At 39.0% G+C, this 19,626-nt stretch overlaps 1 protein-coding gene across 2 annotated transcripts in view; it reads right to left on the bottom strand.

Annotated features, from left to right (window-relative positions):
* PRKG1 (protein kinase cGMP-dependent 1) overlaps positions 1-19,626 on the bottom strand; it is a 949,780-nt gene that overhangs the window by 750,450 nt on the left and 179,704 nt on the right. The gene's annotated exons all lie outside the window — the stretch shown is intronic.

Consider the following 19,626-nt stretch of genomic DNA (forward strand, 5'->3'; position numbering starts at 1 on the left):
GCCCTCCTTCTGTCCTGTGATATTTATTGAACACTTATTATGTGCCAGGAATTGTTCTAATAGTTTCATTAATTAGACTTGGGTCCCCAAATACTGTTAGAAGCAATATTTTTATCATAAGAATTTATAGCACTTACCACATGCACACATAAAATCAAGCCATTACTTCATAAAATGAAATAATAATATCACACATTGGTGTTTGTTTCACATGCATTTAAAAACATCCATCACAAATCTTGGTTTTAGGTGAGTACTGTTTATTTGCACAGACATGTGAACTATAATGAAAATATACTTCATAATATGCTAGCATTGTAAACTTTGTGTGGGAAAAGCCGATGAGAAAATTTAAACAAGGAAATTCCATCCTGCCCAGCTATGATCTCTTCATAGCTGAGGACATTGTGTGAGCCACAGAGGCTGAGAGTGAAGAAGCCACATATGTTCCTTAAAGATTTCAGTGTCACCATAGCAAGGATCTCTGCTTAAGATCAACTTTTTTGTTATAAAACAATGTCAGGCTCAAATATATCATATCTTACTTCTCAGGGCCTCTAGTGTAACATTCAAAACCAGCCTGTCACGGGTACAGAGGACAGTGCATTAAACAGGCCAGGAAATGGATGACTTCCTGAATTCACACTAAATTTAACCATATAAATCACTATCATAGTTTCTTTACAACACAAAATATGTGAACAAAAGTTTCTGCCATTCCTGAAATGGTTCTTGAAAAGTATAAATGCTGAAACCGTTGTGCATTATGAGATTTTAATCATTTACAAGACCTGAGGTTTGGAAGAAGGAGGGATCTGAAAGAAATGAGGAATTTATTATTCTTATTAACAAAAATTCCAGAGCAATCCTTAGGTATTACTTTATAAAAATAAATCCAAATGTTAAAAGACTTAGATTGCCCATTTTCCTTGCTGTACCTCTGCCACTCGTAATCGGGTCTGAATTCACACAACTGCAAAGAAATGTTCATTAGGGGTGAAGAGAGAACCAATTTATGTAAATAAATCATGTTTCTAACGGCCGTCTGGGTGAGCCCAGAGCTGAGGCCAGGAACAGAAGTGACAATTTATACCACACAAAAAATTATCCCTCACTTGTAAAAAGACGGTTTGTGGGTATAGGCACTTAATTAATGTAATTATAAGTAGAAACAATGTGTTGCATTCTCAAAATAGATACTGAATTCTAGTATATAAAAATCCCAGTGATCCAACATCCTCACAGAGCTCATTTCCAGTCACTACCAGCTCTCCCATTTTGTAATCATCCACTTGCATAGTTAACGTTAAAAGAGAAAGGGTGATAGATTTTGTTTTCTTACTTTTTCAGGCATTTCTTCCTACACCAAATTTTATGTGAATAAGCGTGCAATCTTAATTTTTAGGTACTTAGCATGCAGATAAATATCCACCTGGCTGCCACATCAGACTTGAGTCTTTTGTTGTCATTATCATGTCGATTTAATTGTTATTATTGGATTAAATTTCAAACACAACTCATGAGCGTATTGATCAACCCAACAATGCAAAACAAACCTGTACTGCCTCAGGAGTTGACCTGGAAAGTAAGTCTCAGCTTCACTAGGTAATGAGCGTTTCTCATATTTCAGACATCTCCAAAGAGAAAAACTGATGAAGATGCTGAGAAGACATGTAAAATTTCATATGTGTAAAAAATGTCCCACCCCCTCCTTTCATATAAATCCAGGAAATATTCCAGGTCCAATTTTTCATGGCTTTTAAAGAAGATATCACAACTGTGACTCAGTAACAGATTTCACAAAGAAAACTAACACAGACATACACACGTCTACACACAACTCTACCCAGTCAAATCAAATAGCCTAGTGAATTTAATTTTAACTGTCACCACTACCCATTCAACATGACTATCTGCACGACATCACTTTTTTAATGAAAATAAAAGCTAAAGCGTCCTCTCTTTTTAATCTCATAAAATAGAAAATGACACTGATTTAATTCTATCTCAAGTTGTGAGCCTAGAAGCATTTTGGAGAACAAGAGGGAACATAAATTACAATAATCTGATATTCAGCGAAGAGACATTTTACTGCCAAATATGTTTTTTAAAACTTCCTGAAAAGTAATTATGAAACACATACACACACATTTGAAGAAGTTCTTTTACCTTTCAGAATTCCTATATTTCCATTCATGTCAGCTCAATCGTATTTGTGAAGCCCTCTATGACATTCTCAAGCACCTAGTTCCTCCAGAGACTTGAAAATGATGAAGACTATGGCAACGATCACAAGAAGAGCTCCACAGGGCCAGGGGCTGCTCTAAACACTTGCACATGTTAATTCATGCAGTCTTCACACTAATCTTCTGAAGGGGTTACATCATTTAATTTTTACAGGTGAGAAGTTAAGCAACTTGCTTACGTCACAGAACTGACAAGCGGAAGGACTCTTACTCAAGGCCAGGCAGCCAGAGTCCATATGCTTAACAACCACACCACGGCGTCTCGATTTTCTGCTCATACAACAGGAACAACAGTACAGTACGGTCCGTGGTACCGCTTTCTAAATTAAGTCAGGTCATTTCTGTAAAGACCTAGTACTGTGCCGCTGGATAGCAGCACTAAATGCAACGGTACTGAATGTGACAACATTGTTACCAAGTATAGGTATTTTTAGTAAGACCTCTGTTCCTTGTGAATTCCTTGAGGATGGGGTCTGTATTCATTCACCTCCCAAATATTCAATGAGCAAGTACTATGGGTCAGGCCCTACGCCAAACCCTGTAAGTAAGATTCACCTCTGAAAATTCAGTACTGGATAGATACTGAGACAGTCCTACCTCAGGGCCTTTGCACTTACTGTTTCCTTTGTCTGGAAAGCTCTTCTTCATGCAATTTCGAAGCTTACTTCCTCACTATATTCTCTCTCCTTAAATGTTATGCCTCTAAAGAAATCTTCCCTAAATGCCTTAGGTAAAGTAGTGCTTTGCAGGACTCTGTATTTTCTTACTCTGCTTTATGATTTCCACACACACTCATCACCATCTAGAAGAGCAGGCAGGTAAATATTTGTTTTACTGGTGAACGAAGTAGAAGGCACAAGACAGGGAAGGAGGGAGGGGAGGGAGGGGAGGGAGGGAGGGAGGGAGGGAGGGAGGGAGGGAGGGAGGGAGGGAGGGAGGGAGGAAAAAGAGAGGGGGGAGAATTTTGATCAATGGATGCTTTATAAACAAGAATATGTTTTCCATCCCTTCTTGACCAATGACATCTCTCCTCTCCCCAAGAATAACAGAATGCGGATATTCATCCTCTCCCAACCTCCCTCATCCTTTCCTCCTACAAAAATCCCTCAGAGCTCCTCAGAGTTGCTCTTATCTTCCCTACAAGCCTAAGTCTCTCACCATTTAAATTTCAACACCTTTCTCCTCCTAAGAAAAATCTGTACCTGACCTTCACAATAACCAGCTTTCTTTTGTTTCCAACAAAGCTAAAGGGTTATAATTTAACAGCTTCATAAGTGGTGGTTGTAATCACTTGTAATTCATCATTCAACTGGCACAGACAATTCCATGATTAAAGAAAAGGCTCTCATTGTTCAATTATTCAAAATATGCATTTGTGAATGAATTCCTTCTCCAAACCTGACTTCATTAATTAGCAGAATATGTACTTTGAACTTCTTCTCAATAATAATGATGAATTTACTCTAACCCTTTCCCTCCTGGCACCACTCTAATCACTGAGGGTAGTTCTGATTGACATTAGATTGGTCACAGTTATTTTGGTTTCCCTCTTTGTTGGAACAAGTAGCATTACCCTCCCTGACTCTCTGGATGTTGAATGTGGACCTGTGACTTGTTTTGGACAATGAGATGAGTGTAAAAGTGACATTTGCCATTTATAGGCAGAAGATTTCAAAGAGTGAATGGTGACCCTTCATTTCCCCTCTAGTGGTGACTTGGAGACATGTGCCAAGAAAAAATCCCCATCAGTGTCAGTTTCCATGGGATGATACTGGGCAGAGGCCGCCTGCCAGCCCATGGAAGACATGTAATATAATTGAGAAATAAACCTCTGCTCAGTTAATTCACTGACATTTTGAGAGAGGCCCTCCCTCCCTCCCTCCCTCCCTCCCTCCTTCCCTCCCTCACTCCCTCCCTCCCTTCCTTCCTTCCTTCCCTTTTCTGCATCAATACCTGGTCCATCCTGACTGATAGAGGAAAACAGCAGGACCAGTTGGAAGCTAACTCACACTGCTGACCTCCATTCATCAGTACCATAAACTAGATATATTTCCATCACTATACTAGGATATCAAGGAACAAATATCATAGGGAACAAATTCACATGGGTTATGAAATCAAGGTAGAACAATTATTTTCATATGCTCCCTTGTCCATCTTGTGGCTTTTTTATGAGGCTATTAAGGAATTTACATCGCCTATTTTGTATCTTTTAAAGGGCTTTGGGGGGTGATAATACCAACAACCTCATTCTTTCAACATCAGAAATAATTCTAGGTGCTTTAGTTACTCTAAAAAATTCTTTGAACTTAGCTGTAAAATTTTTTACTTATAATATCTCACTATGGAAAAAGGTATAAATATTATATTCTTTTTGTTTATAGAATAAAAAAATCTCTTCTTGAATGAGAACCAGAGACCCTCTAAGCCACTCTTTTTTCTCTACATGTTAGGGCTCTATCTTCAAAATACTGGAAATATTCCCTCAAATGAATAAAACAACTACCTATTCTAGGACATGTTCTTGCAGTTTCTTAAAATGTTCTCCCTCTCTCCCTCTCCCTCTCTCTCCCTCTCTCTTTCTCTCTCTCTCTCTCCACACACACACACACGCACACACTTTACAAAAATACAATAATCCAAACAAGGGCAGGTTCAGTTCAAGTCCTTTCAGAAATAAGCCATTATCTTCATGGAAATGATGTTTTAAAAGAATTCTCCATTAGTTTCAACCTAATTACAAAAACGACTTCACCAGGCATATGTTTAATATATATTGCAAGTTCTCCCAACATCTGCTCCACAGTGAGTAATTCCAAATGAGTGCTTACTCCATATGAAATACTTCAGTTGTCTTTTGCAAAATTTCACTACTAGAAAGGCATGTATAACTATTCATTCAGTTTTGAAAGACAAATGAAAATTTTGCATGATGTTTTATACAAGGCTGGGGAGCAGTTTTCAAACACTATATCACAAAGGAAGCAGGTTAGAAAAACGCAGGGCCCACTCTTGCTCCCGGGCAATGAACTCCAGGAAAAGTAATACATATGACTAATCACTTCAGCTGCCTCGAGTGCAATGAAAATTGCACCTTAATATGTCCAGAGAGAATCTGATGGAAGTAGGAGTTGTTCTTAGAAAACACTTCAGTCCCTTTTGAAAAGACATATAAAGAATGAAATAGGAGTAGTCCAAAATTTTGGATACTATTTTTTTTCTCCCTTGCCTCATTAGTGTTGATTTACTCTTTGTGATAACTAACTATTCCTAAGGAAAAGGCAAAATTCAGCAAAAATAATATTCCAAGAACGTAAGACATAAATGAAAAATTAAACCCATGTTACTTTGTCCAACTATTGGGAATAGTTCTAATTAGCAATCAATTGTGTTAATAACCATTACAACAAGAACACAAATTAGGCAATAAACACAGCCTTTGTGGACAGAATGAGAAACTATTTTCATGGGCAATAGTTCACATACTTGTAAGAGAGGCCTTTTCTGTTACCAGGTGAAAGCTGCAATGCTTCAGCTGGTCATGGTATTTATTCGAAACACTTATTTGTTCACTGGATTTAAGGCTGGGCGGTCCCATAAATGTCTGGGGACACAGATTACAATTTGGGCTAGATAAGGCTGGCAATTCAGCGGGAAGTACAAGGTCAATGCATACCTCCACATTTTATACCAGTAAAGGAATGCATTTCTGCACCCTTTACAGGGGAAAAGAAAAACATTTCATACAGAAAATAGCTTTCGTCAGTTTGCCAACACTAGTCAAAACATATCTTTCTGTTTCTCTCTTCCACATAAACACAGAAACCTGAAGTGAATATATCATGGATGTTTTAAGAAAACCCAAAATTTTCCATTGCTCGCGGGGTTTCTACCTGATTTTCCAGACCTGTTTTCTAAATCTGCCTGCCTCGGTGCACCCATGGCCAGTAAGCTCTGCAGCGATTACTGCACAAAATCATTTCAGGAGGAAAATATACCGATGAGCAAACGAAGGAAAAAGTGCATAATTTATGGTCAAACATTAACACACAATCCTTTCTCAATTTTCTGTACGGTCATCCTGTTCCCTTTCAGGCAAGTAGCGAGATGAATATAAAATTCTAGGAGTGTTTTCCAAAATGTCAAAATACCAACACATGTCACAGACATGACTGGCGGAGCATGTCCAAAGCTGTGGTAGCAAAAATCCCATTGCCCAGCCCGGGCAGTGCCTGATGTTTGCACCTACCTTCCTCTGGGCTGAGTCCGACCTGTTCCCTTCTGGTGCATTCTCAAAGCAACACCCCACTAAGCCCTTGGCGTTCCAAAGTCCCCTCCTCATAACTCAAGGAAACAAGCTGCCTCACTTATTTCCAAACTCTTACACCCTTTTCCGGGGGTGTTTGCTGGGTCCTCAGTCCGGGTTGACTTAGGAAGAATTAGAACTGTGTGCAGCATGGAACCCCAGAACCTGGGACTTCCTTCAGTAGCAGTCACCCCGATTCCTTCATCTGCTTCCCTAAACCACAGAACTGGACCGTCTCTGAATAACTATAGCTTGTAACCAGCATCACGCATTTCGTACTAATTGAACAATGTCTCAGTCTTTCATCATCTACATACGTAAGAACTCCATATGCACACGCTCCGGTCAGCTTATTTGTCTCCCAGGGAAGTCTTGATGTCAAAGATGGTATCTTCTACTTTTTTAGTGGAGGAAACAATAAACTTGAGCAGTCCTCCCTCATCCACAAAAGATATGTTCCAAGACCCCCAGTGGATGCCTGAAGCTGCAGGCAGTACCTAACCCCGTATGTTTTTCCCTATACATACGTACCTATGATAAAGTTTAATTCATAAATACGGCACGGTAAGAGATGAACAACAATAACTAATAATAAAATAGAACAATTGTAATAATATACTGTAATGAAAGTCATATGAATGTGGTCACCTGTTTCAGGGAACGCCTTGCTGTGGACTGTATGGGCTCCATGCTTTCTGCTGCAACACATTGCCCTTGGTCGGAGCATGTTTTCCATTCATTATCTTCTGCCCACAAATGCAATGCATCTTCCATCTCAACTAAGCACTCATCACACCCTGTGGCTCTATCTTTTGCAGTTTGAGATGTGATAGTAAAACCAGCAGAGGTTTCTTTACCCTTCCTCACAATTCCGTGGATAGATTTGCTTTTATGGTGTAGTTTATAGCAACCTCAGCATATGATTGTTTTTCTTTCCTTATTAAGTTGAGAACTTCTACCTTTTACTTAAAAGGAAGCACTTTCTGGCTTCTCTTTGGCATAACCAAAATGATCAGCATCATGACTCTTGCTCGTTGGGGCCACTATGAAGTAAAATAAGAGTTAATCGAACACAAGCACCAAGATACTGCAACAGTCCGTCTAAAACTGACTAAGGCGCATGGTGTATATAGTGTGGAGACACGGGACAAAGGGGTGGTTCATGTCCCCTGGAGTGAGACGGTGTGAGATTGTGTCATGTTACTCAGAACGGCATGCCATTTAAAACTCAGAAATTGTTTATTTCTGGAATTTCCCATTTAATATTATTGGATCGAGGTTAGCCACAGGTAACTGAAACTGTAGGAAGCAAAACTGCGGAGAAGGGGGGACCACACATTTAAATTCTTGTTTACCTAGATAATAAAAAGACTTTGGGAAGTTGGAAAGATAATAAAAATTGAGGTTTTGTTCAAGTGGAACTTAAAACTCGCTCAACCAGCTGGGAGCTCCTACTGCATGAAAGACGCTGAAAATTAGATGAGTAAGCAGCTTACAACTCTTGGGAGGCTCGGGGGTGGGTCACAGATACACGCTGCTGTTATTCTGGGAGAAGACAAGTTGTACGCCCTTTGGAGCATGGTCCTGGTGCCCTGGTGAAGCTGGGTGATTGCAGCAGAGCTCCGGGATGCCTGTGTGAAAGCCAAGTCCATGCACCCGAGAGGGTAAGAAAAGCCAGGTAAAGACAAACGTCTGCTGAGACATGTCCTGAGGGACACTCAAGCCAGTGCAGGAAGTGGTGCTGGGGACAGTCAGACGTCCTGTCTTCTCATGTCATTCACCCAGGTGAGGAATCAGAGATTCGGTGCGTAAGAGCAGCCCTGGGCACCTCTGTGCCCTTCTTTTAAGGGAAAAGGAAATAGAAACACTAACATTGGGAAGGAGGGAAATAGCTGAGAGCTAATCAAGGTAATACCTTTCCTTTCGAGAAAACTGGCAGCCTAGAGAATATTATAAAGCCTGGAAATGGATCTTAATGACCTAGAGCATAATCCCTTCTCCCCAGTCACTATGCCCTGGCCAATTCCCACACTCCAGCTTGCAGGGTTCAGACGCTAGCGACTAACTTCAGAAATGGTTTAACTTACAAAGAAGAGACTATATAACAGCAACTCCTTGGTAAGATTTACTCAGAAATATTCAGTAAGAAATATTACTCAACATTTCCAAACCATAACTGTTTTTAAAAAATAACTAATTTGATTCATGTTTTCCAATGAGAAAAGTGAAATTTCACATATGTAGGACACAATGCATATATATAGGCTCTATCTAGCATGTGAACTGATATGCTAGCACTTGATTTCTGATTTCATTTGTTTTGTAAAAAATGATCACTTCCCTGTCTCAATTAGTGACATCCTGCCAAAAAGACACAATTGCATTTGAGTTTCAGCTTAGAAAAAGCTGCTGTCAATTTAAGAGGCTAGTTTCTGAGTTAGAATAAGTGACAACAAAGTCATCCAGGCAAAGGTTAGTCAATCTTTCTGACTGTGTCTTCAGAAAACTGGACCCAGACTAGAGCTCTATGCTGGTCTCTGGTTTCGACAGAAGGGAGGCTGACTGTCCTGTGCAGCTCCATGAGTTAACCTGGGGAATATATTTTTGCCATTAAAACTGGTCTCTGATTCTCATCCTGACTTGAACAAACTTAAAATACTTTTATGGCTCCATCTTGAGTAATGGGTACATTCCTGACAGGCTAGTAACCCATCAGAAGGGATGGTATTTTTAAAAACAGAATTATAAAGTATGCATGTGAGCAAGTACAATAAAAATCAGAAGACAAAACACTAGAAAACTAAAATAAGGTGATTTTCCCGGATGCTTGCTTAACTTTAAGACACTTTTTTTTTTTTTTTTTAAAGTATGTTTTTATTGATTTCAGAGAGAGGAAGGGAGAGAGAAACATCAATGATGAGAGAGTCATTGATCGGCTGCCTCCTGCACGCCCCCTACTGGGGATCGAGCCCACAACCCGGGCACGTGCCCTGACTGGGAATCAAACTGTGATCTGGTTTATGGGTCGATGCTCAACCTCTGAGCCACGCCAGCTGGGCTAAGACACTTTAAATGAAAACTATTAATGTAATTCCTTTTCAGGCACACAACTTAACCTCCTATCAACAAATATCTGTCAGTCCCCTACTTGGGATTTATATACTAGGGTGAGTGCTGTGGAAGACAAAGAAAATGAAATTATAACTTAATGAGTAAGAAAAATGTATGCAAAAAACATATACGATCGTATCATACAGAATGTGAAAAGTCACGTGAAATAAAGTAAAAAAGTGTTAAAGAAGCATAGAAGAAAAAGAAAATACGGTTGCTAGAATAGGGAAAGGCTTACGAGGGGAGATAACACATGAGCTAGGCTTGAAGGTAGTGAGGACCCGAGGGTAGATGTGCAGATATGTAACGTAGGACAGGCAATGGTGTAAGCAAATCCATCAGCTGGAAAAGTACAGCCTTCGAAATGGCAATTGGTCTCAGAGTTGGAACACTGAGCCAGACAGTGCAACTCGGGGTCTGCGTGGGCTCATAACCCAAACCGAGGGAGAGTCAGGAACTCCCACCTCTCAGTGTGGCTCGAGGACAGTGGACACTCTCGGGGGTGATGGCACACAAATATTTAAAATTCCTTGAGGTCTTATGAAAAGGCCCTCAGGTGAAGCCAGAAAAGTGACTTCTAATCTTGACTCACTTGTAAACTCATTCAATCCCTACTGGCCCAGAGATTTTGCATCTACAAAGGGAGAGTAATTATAATACTTGTCTAGTCTACCTGCAGTAGGGTAGCTAGGAGGCTAGAGAGACTCTCCAAGTATAAAGTGATTCTGTTGAAAATGGCCTGACCAGAAGTATAAGACAAGTATACTGCACTCAGAAAAATATTATCAAGCATCAAAATCCTTTCCTGAAGGACAGGAAAAAGAATGTACACATACACACACACACACACACACACACACACACACACACACACACACTCACGCTCCGAACTGCTCAAAGGATCTGAACAAGCTGTTCCAACAGGAGAAAAAAAAATACCAAAGAGCTGGTCACTTTTCATCTTCCTATCATTTTCAGGAAATTCCAAAAAAGTAAAAATAAAAGATACAACAGTTTTTCCATGGGCTAAGCCAGCTGCTACTACCTTAACAGGATACTGTTGTTTAAATAACAGTCATAGAAGCCAGAGGCCCATCAGAAAAAATGCAACGCCTTGTGAAGAGGAAACTAATCATCTATCCTAAATGAAACAAATAAGTCTCCAGGCAAAGCCAAAACAGATGTAGAACAAAATAGTTTATAATAACAAAAAGCTCCCAATATACCTCTTCTTTCCTGTTTCTTATTTCAGAGAGCAAAGGAGAATGACAAATGTCACTTATATCACCCACGGCAGAAACCCATCCATTCATCCATGGGACAGCTTTAACCAACAGTAGCTGTGTGCCGGGAAAGATGCTGGGGAAAAGAAATATGAAAAAATAGTTTTTGCTCTTGAGGAGCGAAGGCCAGTAGGAGTAAAATCTACCAACATTCATTTTGTAGGTATAAGGGAAAACTACTCCCATGGCTGCAACTGTCTCTCAGAATAACTCTTTGGAGAAAGTACTGCCTTACATATTTGAAAACTGAGGCCCACAGAGTTTAAGCGATCTGTCTAAGTACGTAGAACTAGCTGTTGGTGGAGCCTGGACTCAAACCCAGGTCTTCTGACCCGAAACCTTTCCCTGAAGACATTCAGGTAAGGCATCTCCTAACCTGCTGAGGCCCCTCTATTTGCACATAAGATTCCATTTGGGCATCCCAGTTCCTCTTGGCTTATAGTCAGAAAACAATTTGGGGCTCTGGCACAAATCATCATGGGCCTAGTAATGGAGCATCGAACTACATACAGCAAGAACTACTCCAAATTCAAGGAGAGATGCAAACACAGTAATAGAAGGAATGCTTGCCTCTCTCAGCCCATGACAAATACAGTCAACAAAACCTATTTTTCAACTTTATTCATAATTTTTAGAATGAATGAAAATAGCACTGAGGTGTCATTCCTCCCACCATTAAATTGGCACAGGATTTTGAAAAGGAATAAAACTCAGTGTTGGCATTTATAACAGATTTTTTTAATGTGCATATCTTTGAAGGCAGCAATTCCACTTCTGGGAAGATCTTAAGAGGTGGCTACTTAGGCAGCCTTAAAAGCTTTGACTCACTGTTCTCTCTCTCCCCCTTGCTCTATGTAGCTGATTACTTGCCCAATCCTGCCAATTCTACTTCCAAAATGTGTCTCACATCTATTTCTCACCCCACTGTCACTGTGTCACATCATTTTTTCCCCACATTTGATTACTAGCTTCCTTGCTGGTCTCTTCGATTCCTCTTTCTCACCACTTACATTTATTCTATGGAATCATCCAGATATACATATAAGCAGTACAGTTCTAATAGATTCACTGTGATGTTCAAAAATATTCAGTGGTGTTTTCCTTTGCCTTTCGAAGTGAGAACAAACACCTTTTCCTAGCTTCCCAGGCATACCACAATGTGACCCCATCATTACCTTCCAACTATTCCCCAGACAAAATGAGGAAAATGCAATTCCTAAACAAACCTTAAGGTTTCTTGCTTCAAGGATTTTACATCCCCTACATAACCTATTTGAAGAATTTCTTTCAGTTCCCACAGCACTATTCTTGTATCTCATTTAAATCCTATTACGTTCTAGTTTAAATTATTTACAAACCTGGTTTACTCTTCTACAGTACCAGGCTATATATTCCTTGAAAATAGCCTGTGACTTATTTTTCTCTGTATCTGTCTTCAGTGAGGTTTTCTTGAGGCAGAGCCTAAGACAGGGATTCTTGCAAAAAATACACTGAAGCAGTGCCCTCGGGATAGAGTAGAGGCCATGAAGAAAGCAAGACAAAAAGATGTTGTGTCAAGGAAAGCTGGGCTGTCACACACTGCATCAGTCACCATTGGTCGCAGGCCACCTTTGTAGCTCCCCAGGTAGTAGACCCCCAGGCATCTCCGGACCAGGGACCTTCTATAAGCCACAGGCAATACTTTGAAGAAGACCAAACGTGTAAACCCTTAACAATCAACATCCACAACAGCTGGGGAGTGAGTGCACTCACCCATAAAGAAGGTCTGCAGAGTATACTTACATCACCTGCTACAGAACCCCCATTTACACCTCTAGTAGCTCAGAGGCAACAGTAGCTGTGCAGTAAGCAGCTTTTGAAAAGAACTGCCCACAAGAAGGAATGACTTTACAGTATTCTGTTTGAAGTACATTAGTACAGTCTTAAAAATTGCAACCTGTTCACTTACTATCTCAGTTCAGGCTGCTATAACAAAGTACCATATAGTCTGTGGCTTATAAAGAGTAGAAATTTATTTCTCACAGTTCTGGATGCTGGAAGTCTGAGATAAGATGCCAAGCATGGTTGACTTCTCGTGAGGGCCTTTTGGGGGGTTGCAAGTGGCCTATTTCTCATTGTATTATCTCACGGTGAAAAGAGGGAAGCTGACTCTCTGACTTCTGCTTATAAGGACACTACCCTCATTTATGAGGGCTCCAGCCTCATGACATAATCATCTCCCAAAGGCTCCACATCCAAATACCATCACATTTGGGGATTAGATTTCTACATAAGAATTGGAACACACAAACATTCAGTACATAGCAAACAGAAAGAAAAATACATGGGATTGTTAAATTCCATTTACATGATTTAAAATAAATTTTTGCAGTCACTAGTAAGTCTGAGCTAGTACATTTAATTTTAAATTAATTCAAACCCATGAAAAATTGAACAGTTTGTCACTCTTTGAGATTTAAGATGAACATTAGCAAAAATACTGAGGGCAATTTTGGATGAAAGTGATTATTTTCATTCTTAAAGAACAGAATGTCTACTAGTGACCCATTAAGCTACTGATTATGGCAATAAATATTTACAGAAGAAGCCAAATCGTTCTTTGTAAGCCCCAAGAGAGCCTCTTAGCTGTAGTCAATCATCTTCTAAGTCAAGGTCTTCTTTGGATCAATGAGTAATATATGAAAAATGATATTTCTGTAGGCAGCATATTAAACCCATCACTGGCCCTGGATTTCTGCTTTCAATTGTATCATGTTTAAATCAATGTTTGGGATAAAATCAGTATGGTTTCATTCTATTTTATTTATTTTTTGTCTATAGTATTTTAGTTTATTTTATACTTTTTAAAATATTTATTGAATTTGTTGGGGTGACATTGGTTAATAAAACTATACAGGTTTCAAGAATACAACTATAACACATCATCTGCAGACTGCATCCTGTGCTCATCACCTAAAGTCAAGCCTCCTTCTGTCACCATTTATCCCCCCCTTTGTCTTCTTCCACCTCCTGCCAAACCCCTTTCCCTCTGGTAATCACCATACTATTGTCTGTGTCTGGTTTTTTGTTTGTTTTGCTTAATTTCTTTCACCTTTTTCACCCAACCCCCCAAACCTCCTTCCCTATAAAAGTTATCACTCTATTCTCTGTATCTATGAGTTTCTTTCTATTTTGTTTATTGCTTTATTTTGTTCATTGGATTCCACATATTAGTGAAATCATATGGTATTTGTCTTTCTCAGACTGGCTTATTTCGCTTAGCATAATACTCTCCAGGTGCATCCATGCTGTTGCAAAAAGTAAGATTTCCTTCTTTTTTACATTCAAGTAGTATTCCATTGTATAAATGTAACATCATGCTCAATGGGCAAAAACCTGAAGCTTTTCCCTTAAAATCTGGAACAAGACAGGGGTTTCCACTTTCATCACTCATTCAACATAGTACTGGAAGTCCTAGCCACAGCAATCAGACAGGAAGAATAAATAAAAGGCATCCAAATTGGAAAGGAAAAAGTAAAACTATCACTATTTGCAGGTGACATGATTCTGTATATAGAGAACCCTAGAGATTCCACCATAAAACTACAAGAACTGATAAATGCATTCAGTAAAGTATCAGGATGCAAAATAAATATCCAGAAGTCAGTTGCACTTTTTATACACCAATAATGAGCTATCAAAAAGGAAAATGAAGAAAACAATCCTACTTACAATTGCATAAAAAATACCTTGGAATAAATTTAATCAAGGATGTAAAAGACCTGTACTCAGAAAACTACAAGACATGGAAGAAACTGAAGAAGATACAAATAAGTAGAAGTATATACCATGTTCATGAATAGAAAGAATTAACATAATTAAAATGTTCATACTACCCAAAGCAATCTGTAGATTCAATGCAATTCCTATCAAGATATCAATGGCATATTTAACAGACCTAGAACAAATATTCTAAAAATTTAGATGGAACCACAAAAGACATTGAATAGCCACAGCAATCTTAAGAAAACTTAAGTTGGAGGAATCACACTACCTGATATCAAACTATACTACAAGGCCATAGTAATCAAAACAGCATGGCATAAAAACAGATATATAGATCAATGGAACAGAATAAAGCCCAGAAATAAATCCACACCTTTACTTAATTAATATTGGACTGTGGAGGCAAGAACATACAAGTTGGCACATCTCTATCCCAAAATGAAAGGGAGGGAACAATGACCAATACCTGGAAGGAGTCAGCAGTGACATTCAGTAGAGAAACACTGCTAACCCAGGAGTCTCACAGGGAGAAAAAATACCCTAACCTTACCTTCCTCTCCCTCTTATCTGGTAATGAGGTGGCACTGCAAGAAGCTGACTCCCACTAAAATTATAAGGGCCAGGGAGCCCATGTGATGGGCCATGCAGGTCACTGTGCTGGGGCAGATAATGTGGTTGGTAAGGGTGGAGAACATATCTGTAAGGTCCAAGGGAAGAAATCTGCCACACTCACATTGTGTCCATTTCCAGACTCTGAATTCTTTAGAGTCAGAGTCTGAATTTGCATATAATCCTGGTACTTAAGACAATATCTGGAACATAAATGTTTATTAAGTACTTTGTTAATAGATTTTGTGTTGTAAGAGCAGTGCAAAAGGATTCTAATTCAGAAGAACACAGATAATGTTGGACTGAGAGCAGTGAGTACAGGAACACAGGTACCACTCCTTGCTAAGTTATCCATAAGATGCTAATTGTTGGGTTTACAAATTCAGCAAAACTACTCTGGTGCCTCAGCCCTACCCCAACTTTTTCAGACTGATAACACATACAGATATTTGGTTAGTTGGTTCAAATGGAAAATAGTTTCATGTATATTTCATCCATTTACAATTTTATCCCAGAAACAAAATGAAAAATGAAAGATATTTTGACAGATTTTCAAAATCCTTTTACACCTCAGATTTTTTACTATTGTTCCCTGTCAAAGATGAAGCTACTCTTCACCTCCTTTTCCAGAGCACAGTATTTGAGTTGCATTTCCAGGAGTTCTAATGGAATAATGCTTGATTTTTTGGTGCTAATTTACTAGAGGACTGTCATGGATTAATGGTATCTACAGGAGACTCTAAATCCTACTTAAGGGTTTCAATATTCTCTTCTACCAAACTTTTAAAGGAAATTGTAGCTGTTAATGTAATTGACTGATGGGTCTCACTAACTTTCAAATTCAAAATTCTTATCAAATAGATGTTGTAACAAATGCCCAAAGGCTGAAAACATAGGAAAAAGTCAAGGTCTAAATCACCTATAAATTGGATAATCTGTCACTGAATTATTGAGCTGAGTGTATATAATGGAGTCCTCTTGCATCAATGCCTTAAGGCAATTTTTACAGATATTTTAGCCATTGCACAAAAAAGGGCTGCTTTTGTAACACCGCACAGTTTTGGAGATCAAGAATTCTTCTACTAGTGCACTGAGCATTTTAAATTAAGTTGTACCCATTTATGGAAGAACAGCTCTTAAGTTTGTAGATCTAACACCATGAATTTGGCTTCATATTTATTTGAATGGAAAATCTTGCCTAAAGTTTTACAAGCTTTAAATGACACAGGCCAAATATCTCTCCTTAAACTACCATCCCTATGATGAGACAAATATGTGCAGCTACCCAAGCCATACACTCTAGAAGACCCCTCCTTTTGTAGGAGTCCTATTGTTATGCAGAGAAGAAAGAAGGGGAAAGATAAGATGATTCTAGTTGAAACTAAGAAAGCCAGGAGGTTCATCTCCACACAAATAATGCATAATTCCACCAGCACCATTATGCTGACTTTCTGCCCCAAACCATGGCTGCCAACTTGCAAATCTTTCTTCTTTAATGGTCAGGAAATCATGTCTTTTATAAAAAAAATAACATAAATTTGAAATAAGGGCAGGGCATGCAAAGTTATCTTTGTTCTTTCCTTCACCACAGCTTTGAGAAGACCCCATGAAGCATCTTGGGATTCATGGAAACAACTTGAAACCCACTATTTGTCCAAAGAAATGCTATAGCACTCTACCTCCTAAACTACTTCTCAAGCTGCTCCTTTGTTACTCACTTACTCCTATCAAAGATCCGCTTATTTCATTTCAACCTGGCTATCTAGAAAAAGTATGCCAGAGGTAAACAGACTCTAAATAATTTGTCCTGAGCATATACACAGAATATATTTCTACATATCTTCACCTCAGTCCACAGGACTCATCACAACCCTGTAATAAACATTACTTCCCAGAACACACCATCATATAACTTATCTCCTTTTTGAAACTTTCCTTTCTCGCCTTCTTGAAATCTCTTCATCTATGCCCCAGCCTCCCACACAGTTACCACTATTCAACCCACATGTGTTTGTAATGATTTTTTTATGAGTAAATAACCTCACCGGGTGCGTAGAAATCAAAGCAGTTATAGGAGACAGCCTTTGCCCTCAAAGAGTTTACCACCTAATCCAGGAAATGATATGCATAAACAATCAGAACACAAGCACCAAAATCAAGATATAGCTCAAGTACTTTGAGAGCGAAAGGAGTTATTACCTCACTATGCATCGTGATTATTATAAAATGCAAATCTATTTCAATGCAGTTCATATGTTAGGGAACAATTTGAACATACAGCATATTTCACATTTGCTTCTGGACAACTTCACAGAAAACTGAACTCAGATGAACTGGGCTGGGGAAGAATACAAAAAACGCACACATGACATACCCTAAATATTTACCAGCTACCTTCATGTGCTATGAATCACATCTATCTACACCTAGGATTAAAAGATTCCCTCTAATTTCAGTTCATATAATCTTCCTTCTGCCAGTTCATAATAATTCACAAGCTGCAATCCTCCTGTCACTCACTTCCACTAGCCAACTTCAGGTCTTTATCAAGGTAAAGCACCAAATTTATCATAGCATTTATGTATTTCTTGACCAATTAACATGTAAAAGCACGCTGCCATTTTTACTAGGTTCCTATCTGTTTTTATGTCACTGAAGATTTTGAGTGTTTCGTCCCTAACTCCATTTGTCCCATAAGCTATGTTGTGGTTTTGTGAAATTTTCATAATGTGGTGATATTTAGAAATGCTTATGTAGTGTTAACAGAATTGACTATTTATGTTCATATTATTTGAAAAGGTAATTATTTGAAAATAAAAATAATTTATGTAGCCTTCACACACGATTCTTCCTCTCTGTGCCCCACCCCCACCAACACACGCACAAACATTCGTTTTCAGCATGGTGATACAACTAACTCTTTTTGCGGGGATAAAGAATGGTTCTAAGCTCCTGCAAAACAGCAGTGCTAAGTACCAGGCTAGTCCTACCACAGCCGACTTACGGAGTCCCCGTCACAGCAGTTGTAGCAAGGACCCTTCCCTCCCCTCCCCTCCCTTCCCCTTCCCCTTCCCCTTCCCTTCCCTTCCCCTTAATACTCAGGCACGCGGCAGAGGATTGAGTCTGCAAGGCAGTGCGTGGTTTCCCTGGGAATTCCGCTGCACCCCAAGCAGAAATGTGTTCCACCTAACCCAGACCTAAAACGTAAAGGGCTCACAAAAATTTATTTTCTAGTCCAGCCGGTGTGGCTCAGTGTCTGAGCATCAACCCACGAACCAGGATGTCACAGTTCAATTCCCGGTCAGGGCACATGTCCCGGTTGTGGGCTCAATCCCCAGTCAGGGGCGTGCAGGAGGCAGCCCATTGATGGTTTGCTCTCATCGTTGATGTTTCCATCTCTCTCCCTCTCCCTTCCTCCCTCTGAAATCAATAAAGATATATTAAAATAAATTAATTAATTAATTAAATATTTTCTACGGCACTTTTATCTCCAGCTCCTATCACAGTGCCTGACATACCTTACCTACTTAATAAACATTAGTTGAAAGTTAATTTAGTAGAATAACTACTTCTGATTGTTCTATTGCTCTCAGCACATTTATCTCCTTCAAGTAAACTGCTTAAGGCCTGTGATACTTTCCTATAAGATACAAATCAAATTATATATCCAAACTACAATCGTCTTTAAAGAAATAGAAAACTAAGATATCATCTGTTCTCCTCAAGTTAACATTGATGTCAACCTTAAAATGACCTTATGTGAACCCTTATTTATCTTTCAGAACACTATAGTTTTGTTTTCTATTTAGCAATTATTGACTAATAAAAAGAAAAGAAAATGCATTGCCCATCCTTGCTTTTGAAGTGTGTAATCAAAGAAAGCCCAAAATAGTCAACCTTGTTTCTGAAGTTGTCAGAAAGTGGCACTTGTAACTATAGGAACAGAGCCAGTAATTATTCACCTTTAATTCATTTGATTAATTTAAACAGTCAAAGGATTGTAAAATGGAAAACTGATGTTTGAAGTGAATTAAGGAGGCAATTCTAATGCTGGTAACACTAACCTGCCTTAGGGATGAGTGAGTCCAATTCAAAGACACTAATGATAGCACAAAGATAACTGAAATAAGCATCAATTGATGAGTAAGATGTCCTCATCAGTGGCTAAAAAGCCCAAGAATCAAACTTGGGTCCATCTGAATTGAGAGGGTTTTTTTTAATACAGTACCTTGTTGTTCAAGTGTTTCCATCCATTTCTAATGCCTGACCTGAAGACTGTGGGTTTCCCAATGGACAAACCGATATG

Source organism: Miniopterus natalensis, chromosome 14 (assembly GCF_054644295.1).
Source record: "Miniopterus natalensis isolate mMinNat1 chromosome 14, mMinNat1.hap1, whole genome shotgun sequence".
In the NCBI taxonomy this organism is placed as follows: Eukaryota; Metazoa; Chordata; class Mammalia; order Chiroptera; family Miniopteridae; genus Miniopterus; species Miniopterus natalensis.